The sequence below is a fragment of the Carassius carassius genome, chromosome 11 (assembly GCF_963082965.1).
Source record: "Carassius carassius chromosome 11, fCarCar2.1, whole genome shotgun sequence".
Classification (NCBI taxonomy): Eukaryota; Metazoa; Chordata; class Actinopteri; order Cypriniformes; family Cyprinidae; genus Carassius; species Carassius carassius.
The window spans coordinates 14,101,857-14,128,362 of NC_081765.1; the positions used below are offsets into that span (position 1 = coordinate 14,101,857).

The 26,506-nt window shown below is 38.9% G+C and overlaps 1 protein-coding gene across 1 annotated transcript in view; it reads left to right on the forward strand.

The window, feature by feature from the left end:
- The first annotated feature begins 6,593 nt into the window (after nt 1-6,593).
- Nucleotides 6,594-26,506, forward strand: part of LOC132152809 (thrombospondin type-1 domain-containing protein 7B-like) — a 272,917-nt gene continuing 253,004 nt past the window's right edge. Inside the window, exon 1 of the mRNA XM_059561707.1 lies at nt 6,594-6,726. The gene's annotated coding sequence lies outside the window, so the exon portion shown is untranslated. The remainder of the gene's footprint in view (nt 6,727-26,506) is intronic.

Sequence of the window (26,506 nt, forward strand, 5' to 3'; positions counted from 1 at the left end):
TGGAAGAGCACAGCTAGGACGAGAGAACAGAAGACCCAGGAGTGGATCGCATATCTAGGCCATAGAACCTGACAAAAATGAGGGGAGTGGACCATCCCGCTGCATTGCAGATGTCTAGCATGGACACACCTGCCTGGAGGCTGCCATACCTTGGGTTGAGAGAGCTTTTACCCCAATGAGACGAAGGGAGATCAAAGAATTCGTAGGCAATAGTAATGGCATCAACTATCTACTGACCGAGGGTCTGCTTCATAGCAGGAAGACCCCTATGAGGGGGACCATAACACACAAGCAGTTGGTCCACCCTTCTCCACAGGGCAGTTCTTTAGATGTACATGCAGTTAAGCTTCTGCTTGTCAGACTCCCTGAAGGGAGGATGACAGAAGGCCTGTAGCACGATAAGCTGCGGTATAACATTCTTGAGCCACCACTGTAGGGGTCTCATGTACAGCATTTAAAAAGGTATCATGTTGGAAGCAGCTGCAATTAAATCCAATAGTGTCTGAAACTGGTTGACAGTAAGTGACTGGCCTTCTCTGACTCTCGTGACTGCAGTGAGGATCGACTTGATCCGAGCAGGGGATAATCGTGCCTGCATCTTGGTAGGATCCCACACCACACCCAGATAAGTGTTCCTCTGTAATGGAGAAAGCACACTTTTCTTGGCGTTTTTAGTCTTAACACCAAATTTTTCACATGGGCAAGAATGACATCTCGATGTTGAACCACCGTCTGCTCTGACAAAATCAACCAATCGTCATTATAATTTAGTATGCTGATGCCCTGGAGTTGCAGTGGAGCTAGAGCAGCATTCACACACTTCGTAAAAGTGTGGAATGAGAGTGCTAGTACAAAAGGAAGAACTCGATATTGGTAAGCTTCGGCCTTGAAAGCAAACCTCAGGAACTTCCTGTGAGTGGGAAGGATGGAGAAGGGGTGGCGAGCATCTCAGCTCCACTACGTTTCCGGGTGGAAGACACTGAGATGTGTGCTCTCTGGAGATTGCTGCACCCTGGAACTATGGCAGGGTTAGCAAACTGATCTCCTGAGGGGTTTGAGGACAGACGGACAATTTGTATTGCTGTGCACCCGGCTCTTCCCAAGTAGGGGCCGCCCTCAGCGGTCCTGGGCCATGACTGTCAGGCCCGCTTTGTCAAGGGCTTCCTCACCTAGCTCTTTAAACAAGTTGGCTCGGTATGCCTGCAACACAGCCATTTTGTGCATACATGCACCAGCCTGACCTGCTGCTGTGTATCCCTTGCCTGCCAGCACTGAAGTGGTTCGCAGTGGCTTGGAAGGCAGGACTGGAGACTTTAGAGATGATGCTATGTTAGAAGACGGATAGTATGAGCGCATCTGTTTTATCCAGGGCATCGATCTATAGCTGTGTTTATCCAACCCCGCCACATTTCTGTAATAAGATGAATAGGATGAATAAATGGGCCAAGAATAGTTTCAACCGCGACCTTGAAACCTCGGTGTGAAGGTCGGGGAAATAAGGCTGGCTCAGGCATTGAGATGGTGGCTTAGTTCACAGAAACTGCTCATCTAATTTAATCTTTTGCGGTTCAGCCTGTTTCTTGGCGGTCCAATCAATGTTTAATTTAGCTACTGCATGAGTAACCACCTCCAACAACTCTTCATACTGGAGTGACTGAGGGGTCGAATCCTCAATGCTCTCCACATCAACATCCTTGGAGGAAGATAGGCGGAGCGCCGAGCCCACTCCCCAGGTGGAAGAAACTGCAGAACGGTTTTCGAGAGGAGGCAGAATCTGGTGGGTGATGAAGAAGATAGGGACTTGCCAGGCTCCATTCCCTACACTAGATCAATCTGTGAACTCAATGAGTGCAGCTGCCAGGGGCCAGTACCGCGAGGAACGCTGGTGAAGGCTCCCTCCTTGAAGAGAGCCTTCTGGCAGTGAAGCCTATGCAAGGGAAGCTTATATGCTGATTTGTGCTACTTTGACAAACAAGAGTAAATTAGATTTACAGAACATATGGGACTGACACACACAGAGCTTCGCTGAATGACAGAAAGCTGATGCTGGTTCCACCTCACATGCTTTTGTAGTTTCCTGGTCGCTAGGTCACCCGCCTATGACATCATCCCCTTCCATTGGACTGATTACATATGTGATTCATGTGTAGACACAAAACTGTCCCAAAGCATTCTCCGAAGCAGCTCGAATACCTGAATGAGAACTATTGACATTTTCTTCAACTAATAAAAGCGATTTGGGATGAGATCCAGTCAGATCTAACCTGAGTTGTAGGGGAGGGTAGATGAGATAATTTGTGCTGTACAAGAAAAAGACAAAGAGAAAATCACTCACTGCTCTTGACTGATTCACTTAAGTAGGCCTAAAAATGTATTAATATAAATTTTATTTATATAAATATATATTTGTCTGCTAAATCTAGAATTTTTTTATTTTTATTTATTTATTTTTATTTTTACATAACACATGAAGTTTGACAGTTTGGTAAATGTTTAAACAGCTGAGTGTTGTTTACCCATTACCCCATATTTAATCCAGTCCCATTTTGTTTACTATAGTATTACTTTTGTTAGTTTTTTTTTCTGTCATGCCAGAAAGACTGGAATTTTGTTCTCCCTTTTGAAAGTGATTGCACATACTTATTTATAAATGTGATTTCATGTTTATTATCATAAGTATGCACATTTATATTTTATTGTTGCACAATAACATTTATCATTTAGAGAGAGAGATTATAAATTATTTGAAGAACTTAAAGAGGTTCTGAGTGACAGTAAAGACATTTATAATGTTACAAGAGATTTCTCTTTCAAATAAATGCTGTTCTTTTGAACTTTCTATTCATCAAATAATCCTGTAAAAATGTATAATGGTTTCCACATAAATAGCACAACTGCTTTCAACATTGATGATAATAATAAAATGTCTCTTGAGGGGTTATCAATTTTTTACACTCTTCATTACAGTATGTGAGGTTAAGAGGTTAAGAGGTCACTGTAGTTTCTGTGCTAAAACGTAGTTTCTTATTGCACATAACACAACACACTCTGGTAATGGAGCATGTGTTATGTGGTCTTGTTCATTTGCTGAGTCGGAGTCTAAATCAAGGCTGAGCAATACCCAGCATGTCTGTTTGCCTCTGCGTTTTATCTCTTGGCTTTTGTCAAACAGGCGCCGGGACATGTCCTACTTGCAAATGGCAATGTTGAAAGCATGTGAGAAGGTTCCCAATTATAGCACAGCATATTTTTCTTTGGCAAAAAAGGCTGAAAGAGCAGATGGGTATCAAAAAACAGTGACAGGAGTTCAAGGCGGTAATCACAGACCCAAGAAACAAGAAAGAAACAAGAAACAATGGGCAGATCAAAGGGCCTCTTATGACTCATAGCAGTTGTTGTTTGAACGGCAAAACTCTGAACTGGCAACTACTGCTGCTTTAATGTACATTACTTTTCTTCCGGACTAGATGCATCATGGTTAAACTGAAAAGATTTGACCACAAAGAGACGTCAAATGCTTTGTCTTCTGAACCCTTTTCCTCTTTCAATGGCTCACTTTAAATTGTCCAAAATATGGTGATTTCCTGTAGAGGTCATTAATGTATGCAGTGTTTGTGTGTTAGGGAGCAGTTTTGGACTCTTCAAAGACATTGTGCATTTCTCTCTGCTGGTGCTCTGCTAAATTTAGAAGCCTTTAGTTTTTTAGGTATCCGGTATCTCTTTAATTCTCTCCAATAAGATGGCTCAATGACCCCAAAAAAATTCTATCATCATTTACTTGTTCTCATGCCATTTCAGACTTGTTTGGTGAACGGAAACGATCCTAAGATAAATGGATGGTGAGTTGCACTATTGCGATGAAATCTTTGAATATCTGATTTCAGTTTGAGGCTTTTGAAACAGTTTTTTTGGAATGATATATTCAAATATTCCGCGATTTCTGCCGAGGGTAGGATATGAAGATTTTTGATTGTGGATGATAAAATGTCTCCATGATCTGCTTTTGAAGAAATATTGTTGTATTATTCTACAGCGCACATTCTATCAGCAGCAGTTCTGGCGCTGCAGAATTAATATACTGCGACATACGTTAACATCAGTGTTCACTCAGTGGTAGAGTTACTCTCACTGAACACTGCACTTATTCAAATCTGCTTTAAAGCATTTCTGGTTAATTAAACATTTCATTCGTGTGCTTTTCTGACATGCAGTTTTTCTGAGCACAATCAAAGCGCGGCATGAAAACAAAAAAAGCCCGTCAAACTGTACCTGATTACTGTGTTAATACTGTCAAAACACACAAGGTTTATGTATAGACTTAGTTGGATATGTCTAAAATGGATATGTCTAAAAGTAATCAGCTGAAAGAAATGGATGTATGTCTTTATATTAGATGCTTGCAGGTCTTAAAGGGACAGTAGGATACATGCTGCCGACTGTAATTAAAGGGATAGTTCTCCCTAAAATTGTATTTCTGTAATTGTTTATTCACTCACATGTTGTCCCAAACCTATATTAACTTATTTCTTGTGCTGAACACAAAATAATGTATTTTGAAGAATCTGTGTAACCAACCAGTTGCTGGTCCACATTGATTTTTATAGTAGGAAAGAAAAAAAAATATGATGGATGTCACTGTGGACCAGCAACTGTTTGGTTTTCCACCTTCTTTAAAAATAGAGTTTATGTTTAGCAGAATAAGGAAACTCATTCAGGTTTAAAACTACTTTTGAGTGAGTACATTAAGTTATAAAAAAATTAAACACAATTAAAATTTTGGGTAAATTATTAATTTAATGTTAATAAAACACAAAACACAAAGAGGGAAAAATCACTCAATACTCTTGACTGAAAAACTTTAATACAGTTGCTTTAATAGGAATCAATGTATATAGTGTTTCGTTTTTATATTTGTTCATTACATTTTTTTTTCAATAACATTTTTGCTAAATACACCTATTGTACCTGAATATAAAACACATTATTTTATTTGTATAATATCTGTATTTATAATGTGTATCTTTGTTCTCATTTTTTAATAACAAATATAAAATAATGACAAAGATTTTTTATCTTCACCCATGGACTTTGGCTTAAATATCCGCCATACTTTTTCAAATTTTGTTACCTTAAAAGGCTTTGTCTTTATAGCCTAATAGGGAAATTAGTTTGGCTATGATGCACAGCTAGCCAAATAGAAAAACCAACATGACAAAAAATCGTGATAAAATCATGATATTTCATATTGCCCACACCTATCCGAGGGGGAACAAACCCATACAGACTGCAAACCCCTGCCCCCAGTCGACGATTGTGCCCTCATAACACCATTTCGCCCCTGCCCCTCGGGAGGTCTGTTCATGCCACTGCTTTCCACGTTGAATCACCAGATGAATGTGGAAGCAACATAAAGAACTTCATAGGCTATTTTAAATGTCTGTAAAATGCCATCTTTTTACTATGTATGTATTTTTTTTTTCAATTTCTATTATTAATTAATTCATTATAACATATACAGTCAGCTTTACAGTATAATTAAAAGCCAGGCATAAACTGCTAATTGTTTTTATTTAAATTTATTATTATAAATTATTTTATCTTTAGTATCTTTTTTTTTTTTTTAATGTGAAGATCGATCCTCTAGATAAAACAACAGTATCACGAATATTGATATTTATTGCAAGTATAGCTGCAGAAATTAACACATTTTTCAAAACTCTGGTAGGAACTCAATTAGTTTTTAATGCATTAAGTCAGAATTAATCACGAATCGAACCAATCTGCAGCACCGAAACTGAAAATGCTTCTCAGTGGCTTATAAAGTTTATAGAGCTTATTGCACATCTAATGTACAATGAATTAAATGCACGTCCTGTTGAGCTAATGGTCTGCAGTGCTGCTCATCGAAAAATCTTTTGTAGTGTCAGTTCCATGAAAAATAATATAGCCTACCTCACATGCAAATGTAACCCTTTGTGCACTTGGAACTTTATAAACATTCCAGTAAGTTGTGCAATGTGTGTAACACAAATACTTAGCAGTGCTTAAAAAAGACAAAGATGTTTCCAGTGCACTAAAATTGGAAATTTTGAAACCATTAAATCCAGATTCGTTTTGTCATTTCCATTTTTTGAAAAGGCAGAGCTGATTCCTTAACAATCAAAAATGAAGAAAACAAACCTCCGTTCTGAAGTCAGGGTGGAAAGCATCTCAAGGCATTGTGGAGGAGCTGTCTAGAAGCATAAAAAGAGATTGTGACAGTGAAAAGACACTTATGGATGCTTACAGGCAGTGAAAAGGGACCTAAACAATAGTGTTGCACTTCAATGAATGGCTACAGAGCGTGTGCCACGGCTTCTGACAGCAGCGAGGAACCAGGATTGAGATGAAAATGAGGAAAAGAACATGAAGGAAAAAGAAAAGATGCATGCGTGCGTGCAGAGAAAGAGAGAGAGCGATTGACTAGAAGGGGAGGGGGTTACTTGAGGGGAGCAGGGCTGGCTAAATAGGAATCATCTCTCTTAGCCAATGAGTTTAAAGAGAGAAGCAGATGTCACAGGAGTGAGAGGGACCACCTCCGCAAGCTCAAGCACCCTCAGTGAAAAGAGCGCAATGAGCAGTGCACTGTCACACTGCCAGTTGCTACCTCCTTTCTCTCTCCAGAACGCACACGTTCTCACGCTCCTGCTTGCGTTTGCAGGCTGTCAGCTGGAAGCCTCAGCGTAGGTAAGACTTGCATGTTACGTCTCTGCATGCACATTAGCAAAGGATGGTCATTAAAGTATGTCTGATTTGCCATTTTGTGGGAGTTATATGTGAGTTTCTCCTGATATAGGTGCAATCAGAGAAACTGGGGAGGTTCTTATGTAAGTGCCGTGGCTCAGAACTGATTTTACGAAAACTTTGATATGAGACGAGAGGAGAGAGTCACAGCGGCAGCTATGAGATCCGCTGTTCCTGAGTGCAGGAATTCTTAATAAGGGAGAGCTTTAAATGATTGGAGTCACAATTTACCTGCCACAGGCAGGTAAATTGCCATTCAGATGCTGCAAACCTTAAGTTAAAACAATGGCTTTGGAGTTTCTTTCACTGCATTCAGCATGTTTTATTTTTCTCCTGACTATAATAAATGATGTTTAGCGCCCACCAGCTCTCGCTCAATCTAGGGTGCCAACACCAAATCTTTTTGTTCGAAGGGGGTATGCTCCATAATGTGTTAAGCAGACAACAATGTGGGAATGTGTATGTCTGCTGCAGGGTTTTTAAAGCTGACTGTGGTTGACAATAGTTGTTACTATCAGTGCCAGAAGAATTCATGCTGAATATGTGGGATATCTACAAAATTTCACAGATCAGCAGATATTTTGTTGGCTGTTGTTATTGATATTTTTGTCCCAGGAGTTGGATGTTGAAGCATGTCTTTGAACTTCCATGACTCACTGACGCTCACCTGCCCTACTTTGAGAAAGTATTTTCCATACTTCATGTAGGAATTCAGATGAAAGCCTCACAATCTATTACCTGCATTGCTTTTGCCCCATTTTCTCAAGAGTGCAATACTTGAAAGTTTTATCAAAATATCAGAAGGGAAAAAAGCTTTGTGTTATTTAGTCAAAGCGACACATGGAGACAGCTGTGTGCGGCCCAGATTTTGGTCCATTTTGAGAGAGTTTCATTCCCTTTAGAAAATATGGAAGATGCTGCAAACTTCTGGATTTGTTATTTCTTTTTATTTTTCATATGCAAATGAGTTTTGTGGTGGAATAACTGCAAGTCTGATGCAAATTTGCAGCTCTGACAACAAAAACATGCTAAAGTCGATAATTTAGTCATCTTTTTCACACCATCTCCTTCTCTGGCGAGTAATTAAATTCAACTCGCCGCTGAAAATAGTTTGGTCGACATACTCCATAAGTAATGTACCTGTGTCTTATATTTCATTTATACTCTTGATGCCATGTGGAGAAAGAGCATTGTTCTGCGGCAGCATTTCATCAGCATCAACCATCAGACATTTGATCATCGTCTCTATCTCAATGACTTTCACCCAACCAGGACATAGACATACCTCCCCTCTTGAGAGTCATCTCTACCTGTGATTAACCAAGCACAGCTGCGCTCTCCTGTCTCTTAGAGTTAGTGTATATACATCCTCTTGTGCCTTTTGTTTTCTGTTGCAGGTCAGAGCTGTGAATTAAAGCTGAAAATCAGAAACTGTGTATCTTATGCTTGTGCTCATTGCCGCTTGCCCTGTTTTTGCAGTCATTTCTGGAGGCGTCTCAAGTGTGACGATCAGGCAGAGTAATGGCAGGTGTGGACTGATGCATATACGCAGGCTTGAGTCATTCATATAAATAAGATGGAGAGCTCAGGGGCCGACTGTGCCGAGGCACAGAGGCTGGCTGTGAATCACTCTAACACCCCGTCAACTCCAAGAGCCAGCATCAGTATAAAACTAGAGCGCTTCCCTTATAGTCAACAAAGTTGTCTACTACGCTAGAGTGTGATTTGCAGTGAAGAACGCTTGGTTGATTATATTGAGAATGGTCTAGTGGCATTGTGTCATGTATCTTGCTTACAGTGTAAAGAGTTTATGGAGAACAGTCTGTATAAAAGAAAATTAATCATCTTTCATTTCAATGATGTCTCCTTATATTCCCAAGATTTTTTCTTCTATAGTTTCAGATTTCGACACAAACTGCATTCAAATTTGTCAAGTTAATAAAGTCTGCTATTACAAGCCAGAGATTTCAATACAAGCCTGGTTAGAATTAAATTAAAGATTGGTAAATAATGTTCCTTTTTTTTTAATGAGAGTAGTTTTTAATGCTTTAATTGATTTCATTCAGCAAAGATGCATTGATCTAAACTGACAAAAAAGACATTTATAAATTACAAAAAAAATTATATTTCAAAATCTTTTGAACTTTATATTTTTTAAAAGAATCCTGAAAAGATGTTATAGTTTACAAAAAAATAAGGAGCACAGTGGTTTTCAATACAGGTGTTAGTGAGAAATGTGTTTTAAGCAGCAAATCAGCATATTAGAATGGAGTAATGATGCTGAAAATTCAGCTTTGCAATTCAAAAATGACATTTTAAGTTACAGTGTATTTATATATATATATATATACTGTACAATATATATTGTATGATTTTGACTTAAGGAATTTTATGAGAAGCATCAGAAAATGTGTTTCTTCTGTCTTTGACTGTTTAATAAATATCTTAACTTCTTCAGTTAAATGTGCAACTTTAACTTTTGGAGCAAATATGAGTTTTTTCACGCTTATTGACCCATATCAAGTTTATTTCCACCTTTTGAGGCAGCACAAACAGTTTGATTGAAGTTAAAACAAAGCATGAAACAATGAAACAAGACAGTGTTCAGTCAAGCGTTCTCTGTTAATACAAAACAATGCTGTAATTTCATTGAAATACACCTCAAGTGGAAACCAGTTGTTGGTATTTTTCTGCCATTGCTTGTTCATGACACCCAAACACTCATTCATCTGTTGATGCTGAGATGTATTGGAGCGTTTAAGGTCTTGGCAGACAGGTTCTTCTGTGAGTCGGTAATGTAAGAGGAATGCCAGGAAAGCCCATGCAGATAAAAATGATGTCCCTGGTGGCCAGGAACATGATTTCAGCCTGTATGAGGTTTCAACAGCTTTCTCCATCTTGCTTCTGTGCAAACAGTGTTGCACCCCTTCTCCAGTGTTTATCGATTGAACCATTCACTCTATCAGTCATCTGATCAAGCTCTCCTTTCTTAGTTGCTTCTCTTAAACATCACAATTCTGCTTCTGAAAATCACAGCATTCAGCTGAGGACCATACAAGAGAGAAACATAGAAAGAACTACAGCAATTATCTGTAAATATGTCCTTTAGCAGAACTACTGTCAAATCCATCAATGTCTTTCTGAAGTTCCTCATCCTGGAACTGTCCTTGAAAAAGCATGCAATATTATTACAATTACGGTGATTTTCGTGGCTCACTTAGTTTGAGTATTTCTACTCCTTGCATATCTGCCTAACTTCAGATGACCCTTTAAAATCTGAACATGCTAAAATATAAGTACACATAAGTGCGCCCTCATCAGAAACCAGGAAATTACACTTTTTTCATCCTCCTGCTGTTTCTTGATGCAGTTTGAGTGCACTGTAGGTCTTCGGGGAGCATGTTAATGGTTCTGAAGTAACATTCGAAACTGAAATACAGCAACCAAAATGAATATGGTGATTAATTGTGTTTCTGAAGGATGATGTTGACCAGTAGAGGACATTTGAATGTCTCTTTGAACTGAAAGGCTTGATATTTTTTTCAAACCAAACTAAAAAGGCAGCTCATAAGGTCTTTTTTATCTTGTGTGTGTGTCTGTATCTGTGAATCATCAGAGCTTTGCTTGTTACCCTATGAGGATGAAAGGAAGACAAAGCTTTCATACATAAATATTCAGGTCTCTCCGTAATGGATCTGTGCATGGATGCTTTAGCTGACACAAAAGCAAGAAATAGGCATGTGAAAAGCTATTTGTCAACGACAGCTGAACTGACCAGCCTGATTCCTGTGCATTTTAATAGCCTCCTCTCCACGTGCTGCTGCCTCTGTAGTGCGTACAAGGTACAGATTGCTTTATCATTTTAAATGAAACCTACTGATGTGAAGATATATTGCCCACAGCTGTCTCATAAATCTGAGATGGGATAATTTCTCTGAGGCTTGAAGAGTTTTATGAAGAAAATCTGAATGGTATATGCTTGGGCAGAAATCAATGGCATAATACCTAGGGTGTTTTTTTCTTTTTTTTCTTCTTTTAAAAGTACATGATCTAAATTTCAATAAACGTTTAAAGTTTAATCTTTAGAAAATCTAAAAATGATTGTCCATTGTTAATGTAACGTACATTTTAATGTGACTTTCACTGTCTGCATTTGAACTCTTTTTTCCCCTTTTTTCCTTTCTTTCTTTTTTTTTTACTTTGTTTATTTATCACTCAATCACTCAATCACTCAATAATGGATATTTTACATATTTAGCTAATATCAAAATGAATTTCCATTTTCATGCTGTACATTCTAATATTGTTGTGCCTAAATTCACTTTTAGGATTTAATATGATTTATTTTAATTTGCTGTTGTCTAAAAATCAGTTGACATTAATCTTAACTTTAAGATTAATAAATTAATAAATTAAATGTAATCTTCAGAAAATATATAAAAAATGTTGTAGAATTTTTAATACATTACAATCTTATGCCCAATTTCACTTGTAGCATTTGAAGCAATATCATTGATTAATTTGTTTTATGAATTTTAGATTAACTAGTATAGCATTATAATGTTGGCCATACATTTTTTAAACCGTCTGTCTGGAACAGTGGAAAGTCCCAGTGCTGTTAAACCGTACATCAGCAATTTTGGGATGCTGCTCAACCAATCAAATTCAAGGACTGGAACTAATTGTTATATTGAATGCTACCATTGAAAACTGGTTCTGCCCATACATCAACAATTCCCTACTTTATTTGTTTAGCAAACACAATTACACAGGACAGCAGAATCTCCCTCTCTTTATAGTAAATGCATGAGGTTGCATTTGAATGCAGTTCCACTCTGTCCTTTTGGAGGTGTCACTTTTGCCCGATATATAGATCATGTTTGTCCAGCATGCTGTCGACCAGTTGGTGGCACGCTGTCGCCAGCTCTGGATAATTACAGTAATAATAGCAGAGGGAGCTTGAGGCGTGGGGTGATTTCACTCAGGCTGCATTGTAGGTTTGTGTCAATCTAGGCTGATGTGTGCTGCCTGCAGCAACATTAAGATTGCAGGCATGGGGACCAGAGATACCCATTTACCATCATGCCCTCTGACCAACAGATCAGGGAAGTCCCAGACACACAAAATGAAGGTCAGCCTCTTTTAAATGATAGATTTGTGACACACAGCCTCCAGGCACTGTCTGTGTGTATGGCCTTGTTTATGCATGCACATAACGGTTCAGCTTTAAAACCTAGTAAGCAGCCTACAGAGGCAGCGTTTTAAGGTATCAGAAGACTTGCCTACCTTTTGGAACAGCATCCAGAGCATCTAATGTATGTATATATATAATATTTTTTTTTTTTTTTTTTTTTTTATCCAATCTATAGGCCAGCATCACAGAAGTCCTAAAATGAGAATGCAAAAAAAAAAAAAAAAAAAAAAAAATCCAAGATATTCAGTTCCAGACAGACTGTTTAACAAATTAATTGCCAATATTAAAATGATGTACTAGTTAATTTTACTATTTGATGATATTTGATTCATACAAAGAGTCACTAAAACATAGTGATGTCTAATTAAAAATTTGCTTGTATGGAAAAATATATTTTACTGATCAGGTTTTTAATATCAGTAATCCCCTTTATAAAATGTAAAGGCTGTTATATATGTTCATGTAGAAAGAAGTCATTATACTTTTTTATGGAAAAAATTAGAATATTTCAGAAAAATATGTTATTTTTATATTAAATATATTTATTTATAATATAAATAATATAAATATAGACATGTAATTACATATATGTATAAAATTATATTTATTTATTATTGATATTTTAAAATATTTTTTTTATTTCTGTAAAAAAAAATAAAAAAATTAACTTATTTAATAAATATTGTAAATTAACATTCCTAATCTCTTTCATAACCTCTGTTTCTGCCTATGTAGTGTTTCCAAATTGGCCACTTATTAGGTTCCATTTAGGTTAGCATGCTGCCTTAGAAGGTAGTTGCCTGTATATGCAGTAGTCAACAAGGTGGCACACTAGATTTTGGAACAGAACTGTAGTGTGTGTTTGTATTTGTGCAGGTCTATGTCTGTGCTAGGAGTCTTGGTAGCAATTACCCTGGAGAGCAGAGACTTCATGGCTGGATCTGCAGTCTGCTCCACACTTTTCATTTACATCACTCCCCCCACCACCACCACTAGACGTCGGCATGCTAATACTGTGGCGGGTGGTGACGTGATCTCATGGGGCCTTGTGTAGTCGCTGTGTTATTGGTTCAGGGATATCCTGGCCAGAGCAACAGGCCCTACAATCCATCCACTGACACTAAATTCAGCAGGCAAATCACTGGGGAGAAGTCACCTTTATGCACTCAGCACTGCGTAAAGCCCTGCGTGTCCATAACCTCTATTAGTTCAGGATCATAGACACTCAACTGAGCTCCCTGATGCTCAGAGAATAATCATTTTGAGTGACTGCATTCTACCACATTCTCATTTATTGTCTAATTGCTTTTCATCCCTGAGCACTTGATCTCATTGGGTGCAGCAAGTGATGTTAGTGTCAAAATGCTTTCAGCAGGATGAAAACATTTTCATGCTTGTCAGTATTGCAAGTATGTGTCTGTTCAAATGTTACTGCATAAGATTTCTGGAGGCTAAATTGTCTTTTGCACCAGTGATACGACATTTGCTAATTTTTTCTTCTATGATATTCAGAATAAAACTCAGTAATTAATTTGTATCACTTAGACATATTGTTGCAAGATTCATGCAGCTGACAAGATAAATGAACCAAAATTGATATCTGAAGGTCCTATTGGAATAATACTAATTTGTGAATTACTTCGAATAGATATATTACATTTGATTTATGTAACTTTTGATCAATTTAATGCATTCTTGCTGAATAAAAGAAACAATTATCCAAAAAGAAATCTTGCTGACCCCAAACTTTTGAAAGTTAGTTAGTTTGTTCATACATTCTATTTTTCTTCCTATTTAGAACTACTTAATCATTTTAATATGAGCCATTTATCAGTTTTTTACTTAGTATTTCATGTTTTGTATCTTTGAAGCAGGCTTTGGTGATGTTTTTGTGGATTCAGAAATGAAACTGTAATCTTTGTATTCAGGCAATAGCTAAAGCAGTTAGTCTTTTTAATGTCTGTCTGCCTGCTGTATATCTTAGCATCTGTTAATTACCCTTATTATTAACTGCCAGTTTTGGCACTCCATAATTATGTGTAAACAGAAGAACACCCACATGCAGATGCATATATTACCATTTTCAACAACCAGTTTCCATTTTTTCCCATCATGTAAACACGATGTTATGTGTGATTCTGGGCAATTTCTTTTTGCCTTTTCCACAACAGCTAATGGGTGTATACTGTAATGTGCATGTATAGGTGTATACCGGATGCTTTGTGTGTACACTGAAGGAAATTTGGTTAGAAATGGCTAAATTACAAACAAATACAAAGAAACAGCAAGTAACACATTGAATTAAACATGAAACTTTAAAATCTGAAATAATATTCTCTTGTAAAATGTCCTGTAATAATATTTTTATTTACAACTTCAAATTTAAAGTATTAAAAGTATTTCCTGCTGCATCTGAAAGTCATGGAAAATGTAGTTTTTTTTTGTTGCACAAGCCTGTCAGCTAAATGATTAGTGTTTTTAGCAAGATTTATTGCTATTCTTCATCAATACTATACCAATTATGTGCAAAATAAATTGGCAAGTCAGCATTCACAGCGTGCAACATATTATGATCAATAACATTTGCTTCTGACTTGATTCTTTATTGACACAGCCCAAAGTTTTTTCCACTGGTAATATTATGTATATTCAAGCATTCCAACAGTACATGACTTGATTCCTTAGGTGTTTCCTGTACACTCACATCTTGTTTTTCTTTCATGGGGATTTTTTTCCCACTTCTATTGTTTCTTAATGTTTATCTAATGACATTTTCTGTGTCCTAAAACTAAACCTCCCAGAATTTTACTAGGACATTATTTAGTATAGTTATTAAACTGTTCGTATAGAGTGCTGGTCTTGCTAAATTCAGGTTTTACTGTCCTTGTGAGGACATTTAGTCCCCACAAAGTAGTCAAAAACTGACGCACACACACAAAATTAGTGCTCCGTTCTTTGTCTCCATCCTGGTTCCTCCATTAGCCCCATTCCTCTGAAGTTCCTAATCCCTGTCAGGTTTGGAGGGGTTTGTGTTCTCCTTCACATCTTCACCCCTCCTCCCTCAGTGCAGAAATGACAGACAACCATTCACTTTAAGAACTTAAAGAGATAAGACCAATGGGAATAAGAGGACGCCTTTGTGCCCAATGTGAATTTTTTCTTGCAGTGAACTGAATCCTTAGGGTGCAGTGCTGACCAGAAACACATCAGGCATGACAACCATCTTTATAGTGACCAAATCTCACCACTCCACCGTTCATATCCTCACCTACGTATACAAATACAGGCTCTATTTGTATTTGATTTGAAGCACAGTATGTTTAAGATACTTGTTTCGGTTTAGCGGATGGCTTTGAAGCACTTGTCAAATCCAGATAGCAGTCTGTCCGCTGAGGGTCTCGAGTTATATTTGCAAAATGAGTAAATGACTGGCAATTTTTTTAGGCTTGCAGGCATAAAGCTACTTCTCCAGAGATGTGTGGCCTCTTGTACGCTTTCTGAAGTTGGGACTGGTGCTCATACCCTTGCTATGTGCCTATTTAAGATACTGTTTTTCCCACTTTGCCCTGGAAATTCTCCCATGGCAGATCAATACTTCTGGCTGCTTGTTCCCAGTGATGGTTCTTAATATTCTCCATAACATTTGCTGTGCCTTGCATCTAATTAACACATAGCCTACCCACAAATAATGAAATAATGACTAGAGCTGCCTGCACTCTCTCATTTCCCAGCCAAATACCTTGTGCCAAAAAATCCAGGAACTTGTGTCATTTCCAAGATCTTGGGTGTGTATGAAAAAAAAAAAACTTTTAAATGTGTGACACTGTGGCCATTAGCAACTACACATTGAACTATGCATCCCGAATTTTATACTTACAGGGATAGTGCTAAAATTGAGAGGCTATCATAAAACCACCTGGGAATACTGGCAGTGTTGCTCTGTATAAATAGCAACAGACTGGAATAGTAAAATATCAGTAGCTACAGAAAAGAGGAAAGTCTGTTTTCGCAAGTGTAAAGCCCTTGGCATTAGTTCTAGAGATCAAAGGCAGTCTCTTCATAATATTGCAAAAGCAGGATCCATTGCTAGAACATGTTTCCACGGCTAATAGAACCATCCCTCTGCATCTGCCCGATTTGTTGGTTATGAGGGAGACTTAGAAGCTAGTGGACAACATGCAAACGCTTTCGTCCCCCCCGTTTCTGAGAAAATTGCATCTTTGGAACAATGCACAAATCAATAGCTCGCTATGTTATATTGATTGTTTTCTCTTTGGAGTGGCGGGATGCATTTTGACTGCAAGCATGGGGAGATGCGTTACAAACTATTTCTGTATGAAATGGCTCTTTGTGGTCCCCAGCCGTTCACAGGTTCCTCTCTATGTACTCAGATTAGGTGGAAATAGAGAGAATTTAGCTTTCTGAGTGAATAATGGCGATCTGGTCTTGGCTTAACTGCTGAGCCAACAATTTAAGGTGTAATTTTGTATGGGGTTTTAAATACAGGAGGGAATATAACCAGCTGCCTGCAAGTCCAAACTCTATTCATTCTCTCATAGTTAAGTAGTTTGCTCTGCGGTCCACAGTATTATATGATATTGGAAAATTACCAGATTGGATTTCATTATGTAACTGAGATGTTTACTGTCGGAAGACATGAGCGCATAGCGGATTTTTGCCAGTTGTTATAACCTCAAAAAATTCAGGCATTCTTTGACTCATGCTGTTTTAATTTACCTTGTTTTAGTTTATCAGTGATTTGCAAGTACAAGAGTACAAGAGCAAATCCAGCTCTTTTATTCCCTCATAATAAAATGTGACTTTTTCTTGTTCCTATCAAATATACGACCATTTCAGAGAAACATACAGCATAGAAAAAGTAATACTGTCATATTTAGATTTTTTTTATATATATATATATATATATATATATATATATATATATATATATATATATATATATATATATATATATATATATATATATATTTTTTTTTTTTTTTTTTTTAATTTTTTTTGATATATATATATATATATATATTAATGAATTAAAATTCTAATGAATAAAGTTATAATTAATAAAGATAATTAATACAGAAGTGCAGATCATATTTCTGAAAGTTTGATTCAGCCTTTTATATGAATGCATACTTAAATTACTACAAAAACACAGGCTTGTTCGTTAATTAAAAGTAAAAAACAACATAATCCTTAACATGACCTTGTGTTAGGGTGACCACCTGCTAATAAGCCCAAGGGGGGACAAGGGGTATGTTTCTGAGGGACAATGTGGGACGCCCCATGGGCAGACTCACTGATAGTGGTTTACCCATTTCTAGCACATACCACCTTACATGGTATATTAATAATGCCCTATTCCCCTAAACATGTGTAATTGCTTATGTATGCTCATGACAGAATTGACAGATGCACTTCCACTTACGATTTACTTTAGCTATTTTATTAATTTTTCATTACAATTTATTCACTTTAAATAAATTATAATATAAAATTATAGGATTAAAATGAATTGTAGTTGCTCAACACCACAGGAAAAGTAAAAAAAAAAAAAGTCTGACATCACAACTCAAGGGAAGGGAATTCACTCATTCACTAATCCCTATATAGTGTATGGCAGTTGAGTTCACTATATCAGGAAGGAGTGAATAAATAAATAAGTGAACGGATTCGGACAGTGACGTATAACCTACACTGCGCGTGAGACTTGGGGCTGTTGCAAAAACATTGTCATGTGTACTTTTATATTACATCTACCTAATTTTAGAAAATAATACTAATAGCAATAATACTCAAAATTACTTTATATTGCAGTTATACATACCTCCCGCGTCAGCTTTGTGGTTTCATCGATAGTATATAGTAATAATAATAATAATATATATATATATATATATATATATATATATATATATATATATATATATATATATATATATATATATTGTAATGCTTTTATGTTCATAATCATTAATTGCTATTAACGTACTGAGAACAAAAATAAACACACATAAACGTTCATAATTATGTATTTATTACTTTTAGTATCTTGACACTTGCTCAAGCAGCGTTTTGAGCTCAGATAAGATGGTTGTTGAGCGTCCACAGGTGACTGTTAATTTTACATCGGAATACACTAGCCTAACTGTTATTAACGGAAAAATGTCAATTATCCACCAAATTATCATTTTTGTAAGTTAACAACGATGCCACCTCAGTAAATTAGTCAAATAGTAAACTGAGTTATTGCCTACATAACATATTTTAATATAAATAATGTAGGAAAAACGTTAAAACAGAAATAATAAAGATGTAAACTTCATCTCTCATTCAAACTCGCTCGCTCCCGCTCTCGCAGTAGCATGCTGAACTGTCAAGTAATGTTCGTTTGGCTGCCTGGGGCTCGAGGATATAGAGCCATCAACTTTTTTTGAGCAAGCATTGATTTTGCGTGACACAGTCTCAATTTGCGGGACGCATGAATTGGGCTTCAAACGCTGTGCGCGCACGCGCTACGCGGGACGGGTGGTCACCCTACCTTGTGTTCATCATTACATCCATTACAGTGTGGCTTTTCCAGTCATATTAATGTCAATAAATCAACACTAATTTAGTCCAAATTTGCTCATGTTTCAGTTATTACACGATTAATCTAGAGGAGTAGAGGAAACTACTGGTGTAATTATTCTCTGACACAAAGCATCATAAGCTTCAAATTACTGGTATAATGTATTTTATTATGTAATCAAGAAACTTACAGCTAGAAGATGTCAATACATTGTGGTTTTCTTGAGGTTAAAAAATTTGTGATTGATATACTACATGGTTTTCCAAGATGTGCTCGTGTTTCATTGAATTGATGATTGAGAGAGAAGAGCACAGCAGGCCGGCGTCACAGGTTCATGTCAAGCTGCGCTGTGCTGTTAAAAGTTCTGCTTCAGTTGTTTTCACTCGTGCTGTAATTGAATGAGTTACTTCTGAAATCTCCCATGATGCTGCAGATCCAATTATAAGCAGCTTAGATGAAATAAAACAGCCTTTAAATAAATAAGTGAATGAAAATACCTGGTTTAATTTGAAGGTTGTAAGTGACAGAACAGAAACGCCTGTGCTTTCTAATTTATTTAATGATAGCTTGCCTTTGAGCTTAAATGAAAAACACAGAATCTGCAAGTTAACACAAAGCAAATCAGTGGAGCCAATTTGAAAAGGGTTATGCTTATACTACTTGCTTATTCTTCCTGGACACACCTGCATGTGAAATGGGCCTTGACTTGGTTTCAGTTGTTGGTCAACATATAATTACTCCGCATAAGCAAAAACTACTGGATCTGTATTATTTTCATTTTGCTTATTTAAGCAGTCACTTTCTGGGGTCATTTGACTGAAAATAAATATGATGTCTACTGATGTTTGAGGTAGATAGAAATTATCTTGGCTTTATGGTGGATATTTGGTATCTCCTAATGCACACCCAACATGTCTGGTTGTGGTTGTCTGGTCAGTGTTTTTAAATATATTTTTTCTTCAAGTTAAAAGTTTAATAATCCCCTATGGAGCATACTAACAGTGACCGTCCACTTTTTCCAGCTGCCTTGATTTTCTTTTCTTTTTTCTTTTTTTTCAGATTTATTTCCTTCACTGAAGTATCCAAAGATATTTTACTGAAGAGGTTGTGAACCAAAACAATCACAACATACAGATTTTAAAGAGAAAAAAGTTAAAAGAAAGAGAAAGGTACGAGATTGTATTTATAGTAATTTACAATTTATTTATTTATTTTTGCCTATGTATTCATATATAATATGTGTAGTGTATAGACTTCTTGTTTACATAATTTCCAAACATTCTGAGAGAGTAAAATTGCTACTAAATACTTTTAATGACATTTACATTTACATTAAATCATTTAGTAGACGCTTTTATCTAAAGCGACTTACAAATGAGAACAATAGAAGCAGTCAGGTCAACAAGAGAACAACAACAGTATACAAGTGTCATGACAAGTCTCAGTTAGTCTAGTACAGAACGCATAGCCAGGTTTTTTTTTTGTTTTTTTTTTTTTATAAATGAAAAGAAAAGAAGGAGATGTGCTAGTATTAGGTTAAATGCTGGCAAAAAGATGAGTCTTAAGATGTTTCTTGAAAATGAGTAAAGACTCAGCTGTACGAATTGAGATTGGGAGGTCATTCCACCAGCTGGGCACAGTCCAGGAAAAGGTCTGTGAGAGTGATTTTGAACTTCTTTGAGATGGCACCACAAGGCGTCGTTCAGTTGCAGAGCGCAAACTTCTGGAGGGCACATAAGATTTAACCAGTGAGTTTAGGTATGTTGGTGCCGTGCCAGTGGCCGTCTTGTAGGCAAGCATCAGTACCTTGAATTTGATGCGAGCGGCTACTGGTAGCCAGTATAACCTGATGAGGAGAGGAGTAACGTGAGCTTTTTTTTGGCTCATTGAAGACAACCCTCACTGCTGCATTCTGGATCAATTGCAGAGGCTTGACAGTACATGCAGGAAGGCCCACCAGGAGAGCATTACAATAGTCCAGTCTGGAGAGAACAAGAGCTTGAACAAGAAGTTGGGTGGCTTGCTCTGACAGGAAGGGTCTAATCTTCCTAATGTTGTATAGGGCAAATCTGCAGGACCGGGTCGTTGTAGCAATGTGGTCTGTGAAGCTTAACTGATGATCCATCACAACTCCTAGGTTTCTGGCTGTCCTCGAAGGAGTAATGGTTGACGAACCCAGCTGTATAGAGAAGTTGTGATGAAGCAAAGGGTTAGCTGGAATCACCAGAAGTTCTGTTTTCGTAAGGTTAAGCTGGTCATTCATCCAGCTAGAAATGTCACTCAGACAGGCTGAAATGCAAGCAGCTACCGTCGGGTCATCTGGTTGGAATGAGAAGTAGAGTTGGGTGTCATCAGCGTAGCAGTGATAAGAAAAGCCATGCTTCTAAATGACAGATCCTAATGACGTTATGTAGATGGAGAAGAGAAGTGGTCCAAGTACTGAGCCTTGAGGAACCCCAGTAGCAAGGTGTTGTGACTTAGAAACATCACCCCTCCAAGACACACTGAAGGATCTGTCAGAGAGGTAGGACTTAACCCACAGGAGTGCGGTTCCAGAGATGCCCATCTTTCTGAGGGTGGACAGGAGAATCTGGTGAGAAATTTTAGAAATGAGAAATCTGTTCTACAGTAAAGTCAACTGATTGGTCTATGAATAGTGTTAACTGTGAATGTGGCTACTATGTAGTTAAAAAAAAAAGATTTATTTTTAAAGAAATGGCTTGTACAGAAGCATATATCATTTTGCTTAACAATCGTGGAGCTCATGGTAGGTCTCTCTTGAAAGATTTATACAGAATCGTTACAACTCAGTTTCTCTGGAAAAGATGAATGTGATGTTTCCAAAACCAGACTGTTGTGCTCTATTAGGAGGATTCTCATTAGAAGCACATTAAAATGATTTGTGAAATGAAATAATATGCATGTGACATTTTGATTTATTGATACAAATTTCATAGTCAAATATATGACTGAAACCAAATAAGCAAATTATATCAAATATGAAGCTAATTGTCTAACCATTCTTGTAATGCCAGTGTGTTTTATGTGTCTTCCCTTCCAGTCCTGACAGCGAGTTCACTGTTTTATATTGGTATCTTCTGAACTGTCAGCTGCAGTGTTCTGGGTAACAGTGTGTTTATGCTATATATTATGTTAGATCTCTGAAAAGGGAACGCACACTTCCTATCTATCATACTTCCTCTATCTTAACATGCATCACACAGACTGAAGCATATTTTGTGTAATCCTGTCAGTTGCCTTGTGGTTTCATTCATCAAAGCCATTGATGGTCATTCTTAAGTGGTATTATTTCTTTATAAAACATCAATAGCCTGTGAACTCCCAGTTGCGGCATAAAACCAGTAGATTCACATTAGAAATAAAAGAGCTTAAATCTATATAGCTGAATGGGATATAAAGATTTCCACAATGCACCTGGCAGTGATGAACCAGAGATGAATTGCACAATCGTATGGATTTTGTGAAACCACCTTCATCAAATCTGCTTTAAAGTGGAGTTGTTTGAAGCTAGAGTGCTTTGGTAAAGTAGATTAACTCTGACAGATCAACAATGAGGATGGTTAGTATTTATCTCAAAGCCAGGAAGAAATGTTGATTCATAAATTTTAACTGCTCAAGAAGAAAAAGAAATAAAGAAATGACGCAGTGTAAGCAATCATTCAGTGGAAATATTTCTTTTTATTTGCTATTGGGCTTTCGAGAAATTGCCACTTGGAGTTTAAGAGACCTAACAGCAATGCTTCAGAAACAAATTACTGTGTTATTTTTCATCTCACCTCCAGACCTCAATCTAAGAAAAGGCACAATCAGGTGACTGATTGAACCTGTCACCTAACCCTCCTCCGATTGAATTTACCCCATGGTTACTTCGCTGCACCGCACAGGGTCGTTGGCGGCAGGCGACTCAAAGAATTAAAGGAAGCTTGATAATGTCTCCTCCTGTCTCATCTAGGTGGCTGTCCACAGCAATCACATAAAAGAGTCACTTATGGTAGAAGGATAGCACCATGTTGTTGTCTGGTGTCTTTCATAAACGCAGCCACACTGAGTCATCTGCGTGACATGTTTGTGACTGTGTCACGTTCACTTTTAGGGGGTTATTTTTAAAATGGGATTCTATTCTGTTAAAAAATGAGTCATTCAATATTTTGCATTTAGTTAAGATGAGTGTTGATTTGATTTTGCGCTGTGAGTGGAATCAGAGCCTAATTAGAACATTGGCGGATACGAGGATGAATATAAATCGACATCTATTATAAAACTTGAGTTGAACATTACATTGTTCCCTGATTTTCAGTACTCTCTGTTGCAGATGTCCTGCTTTCTAGATATACTGTAATACTCTCATGCCATATTTCTGCTCTTTATAATAAAATTTTCATTCTCTCTTATCAAGTATTATTTATTTGTTAAGGATTTAAAGTATTTCTTTAGGTTATTTTCAGTCTTGTCAACAGTTCTTTGATTTTGTCTTACTGACACAATATTTTTTTATTATCATTTTATTGGGTTTTTAATTGTATTCCATTTTCTTTTTAAATGTAGTTGACAAAGACTTTTTAAAGAGTAAGACTAAATTTATTCCAGACAATTAACAATTACCGCAGATAATACATAGTGCACATATATACTACTGTTCAAACGTTTTGGTCTCCAAATATTTTAATGTTATTGAAAACAGTCTCTTATGCTCATCAAAGCTGCATATTTTCCATTTTAATATAGTTTTGAATGTAATTTAATTCTGTGATGGCAAAGTTGAATATTCAGCAACCATTATTCTTCAGTCTGCAGTCTCACATGATCCTTCAAAAATCATTCTAACATGCTCATGTCACGATCGGTGTTACGGAAAACACAGGAGAGAGAACCAATTGCGAGTACGTCTTTAATAAGGGGTAATCCAAAGAGAATACACAGTCCAGGCATGAGTCGTAACCAAAAACATCCATCCAAACATAAACCAAACGAAGACAAGGCAAGGGCAAGAACTGACAGACATGAATTAATGTTCAACATTAAATATTAAACAAGGACTCCGTAACACAGACTCAGACAGACCGGGTATAAATACACAGAAGGATAAAGGGGAAACAGGAGACAGGTGGGGAACAATCAATTAACTAAACAAGGAGGAAGGTGACCAAATAAGGGAACAGGAAGTGATAAGGTGACAGACACCGTGAGAAAGGAGGACATCTAGTGGAAACCCAGGGACACAACCCAGACACTGTGACAGAACCCCCCCTCTACGGAGCGGCTCCCAGACGCTCCACGACAGACACAAAACAGACCAGGAGGAAGGCGGGCAGGTGGAGGCTCAGGGGGAGAGACGGAGGGCCAGAAAAAAAAAACATGGGGAACAGGCACCAGAATGTAACACAACACAGAAAGACCAGGAGGGAGGAGGACCGGAGGAGGTTCAGGGGGAGGGACGGAGGGCCAGACTTACAGAAAGGGACAGGGACAGACATTAACACAAAAACAAAAGGAAAAAACAACATTAAGCCCCCCAGGGCGGAGCAGAAGACCACCACACCCTTGTGGTCAAGGCCAGAGTCCTCCAGGGCGGAGCGGAAGACCACAACAACCGTGTAGTCAGGGCAAGCGCCCCCCAGGGCGGAGCAGAAGTCCACCATGTCCGTGTGGTCAGAGCGGAAGCCCCCCAGGGCGGAGCAGAAGACCACCACGTCCGTGTGGTCAGAGTGGAAGCCCCCCAGGGCGGAGCAGAGGACCACCACGTCCGCGTGGTCAGAGCGGAAGCCCCCCAGGGCGGAGCAGAGGACCACCACGTCCGCGTGGTCAGAGCGGAAGCCCCCCAGGGCGGAGCAGAGGACCACCACGTCCTCGTGGTCGACGCCAGAGTCCCCCAGGGCGGAGCGGAAGACCACCCAGTGACTTGACCTGACTCTGAAAGGTCCACGATGACTAGCCTTGTCTCTGGAAAGTCCATGGTACCTAGCCCTGGCTCTGGAAGGTCATCAGTGACTGGCCCCGACTCTGGATGGTCATCGGTGACTAGTCCTGACTCTGGAAGGTCAACGGTGACTAACCCTGAATCTGGAGGGTCCACAAGCACCTGACTAGCCACTGGAAGGTCAACCGGAACCTCACTCAACTCTGAAAATTCAACAGTCACCTGACTCGACTCTGGAAGGTCAACAGGAACTTGACTCGACTCTGGAGAGTCAATGGGCACCTGACTTGGCTTAGGACTGTCTGTGGAGACGTGAGACTCCTCGGCTTCAGGCACCGCCTCTGGAATGGCCTCGGGCACTGCCTCGGTAATGGCCTGGGGAGCGGTCTCGGGCACCGCATCGGGAGTGGCCTCGGGCACCGCATCGGGAACGGCCTCGGGCACCGCATCGGGAACGGCCTCGGGCACCGCATCGGGAACGGCCTCGGACACGGCCTCGGGCACCGCATCGGGAACAGCCTCGGACACCGCCTCGGCCTCCGGAACAGCAACGGACACTGCCTCGGCATCGGACACCACCTCGGCCTCCGGAACAGCATCGGGCACCACCTCGGCCTCCGGAACAGCATCGGGCACCGCCTCGGCCTCCGGAACAGCATCGGGCACCGCCTCGGCCTCCGGAACAGCATCGGGCACCGCCTCGGCCTCCGGAACAGCATCGGGCACCGCCTCGGGAATGTCCTCCGGGCTTTGAGGAACGGAAGACGCCTGTCTCCTCCTCCTCCGCCCTCTATGATGGCGAGTCGGTGACACCTTGTCTGGAGACTCAGGTGTTGAGTCGGCCATCTTGTGCTGTGGCTCCAAGCTGGCGGCCATCTTGTGCTGTGGCGCTGGGCTGGCGGCCATCTTGTGCTCTGGCTCTGGGCTGGCGGCCATTTTGCACCGTGGCGCTGGACTCGCGGCAATCATGGGAAGTGGCGCCACCGTGGTGGACGTGCGCTTCCTCTCCCCTCTCCGTCCGCCATGGTGAGACGGTGGCTCTGATCCATCCCACACGAGCCCCGGGTCGAAGGGAGGCCATGGTTGAGAGCGGTGCTGAATCTCCTCTCTACCACTCCCTCCTCGACGACCTCCCCTGGTCCCCCGGAAAACCACCAGGCGAGTTCCCTCAAATCCGTTCCTCTCCCGCTCTGTGGCTGGGGAGGAGACATAAGCAGACATACCGCTGGATCTTCGTTTAGACGGAGTCCTTCTGTCATGATCGGTGTTACGGAAAACACAGGAGAGAGAACCAATTGCGAGTACGTCTTTAATAAGGGGTAATCCAAAGAGAATACACAGTCCAGGCATGAGTCGTAACCAAAAACATCCATCCAAACATAAACCAAACGAAGACAAGGCAAGGGCAAGAACTGACAGACATGAATTAATGTTCAACATTAAACATTAAACAAGGACTCCGTAACACAGACTCAGACAGACCGGGTATAAATACACAGAAGGATAAAGGGGAAACAGGAGACAGGTGGGGAACAATCAATTAACTAAACAAGGAGGAAGGTGACCAAATAAGGGAACAGGAAGTGATAAGGTGACAGACACCGTGAGAAAGGAGGACATCTAGTGGAAACCCAGGGACACAACCCAGACACTGTGACAGCTCATTTGCTTCTTAAGAAACATTTCTTATTATTATCAATGTTGAAAACCATTGTGTTGCCTAATATATTTGTGGATTCTTTAGAAAAAATTTTCAGGAATAAAAAAAACAGCATTTATTTGAAAGCGAAATCTTTTGTAGCCATTTGTCTTTAGTGCAATTTTTAATCAATACAATGCATCCTTGGTGAATAAAAGTGTGTAAAGTATGTACAATTTCTGACATAGTAAAATCCTATTGACCTTAAACTTTTGAATTATACACAAATATAATTTTAAATATTTTGTATTTTTATTATTAATAAATCAGCTATTAGGGGATTTTTTTCTAAAAATTGAACTAGTT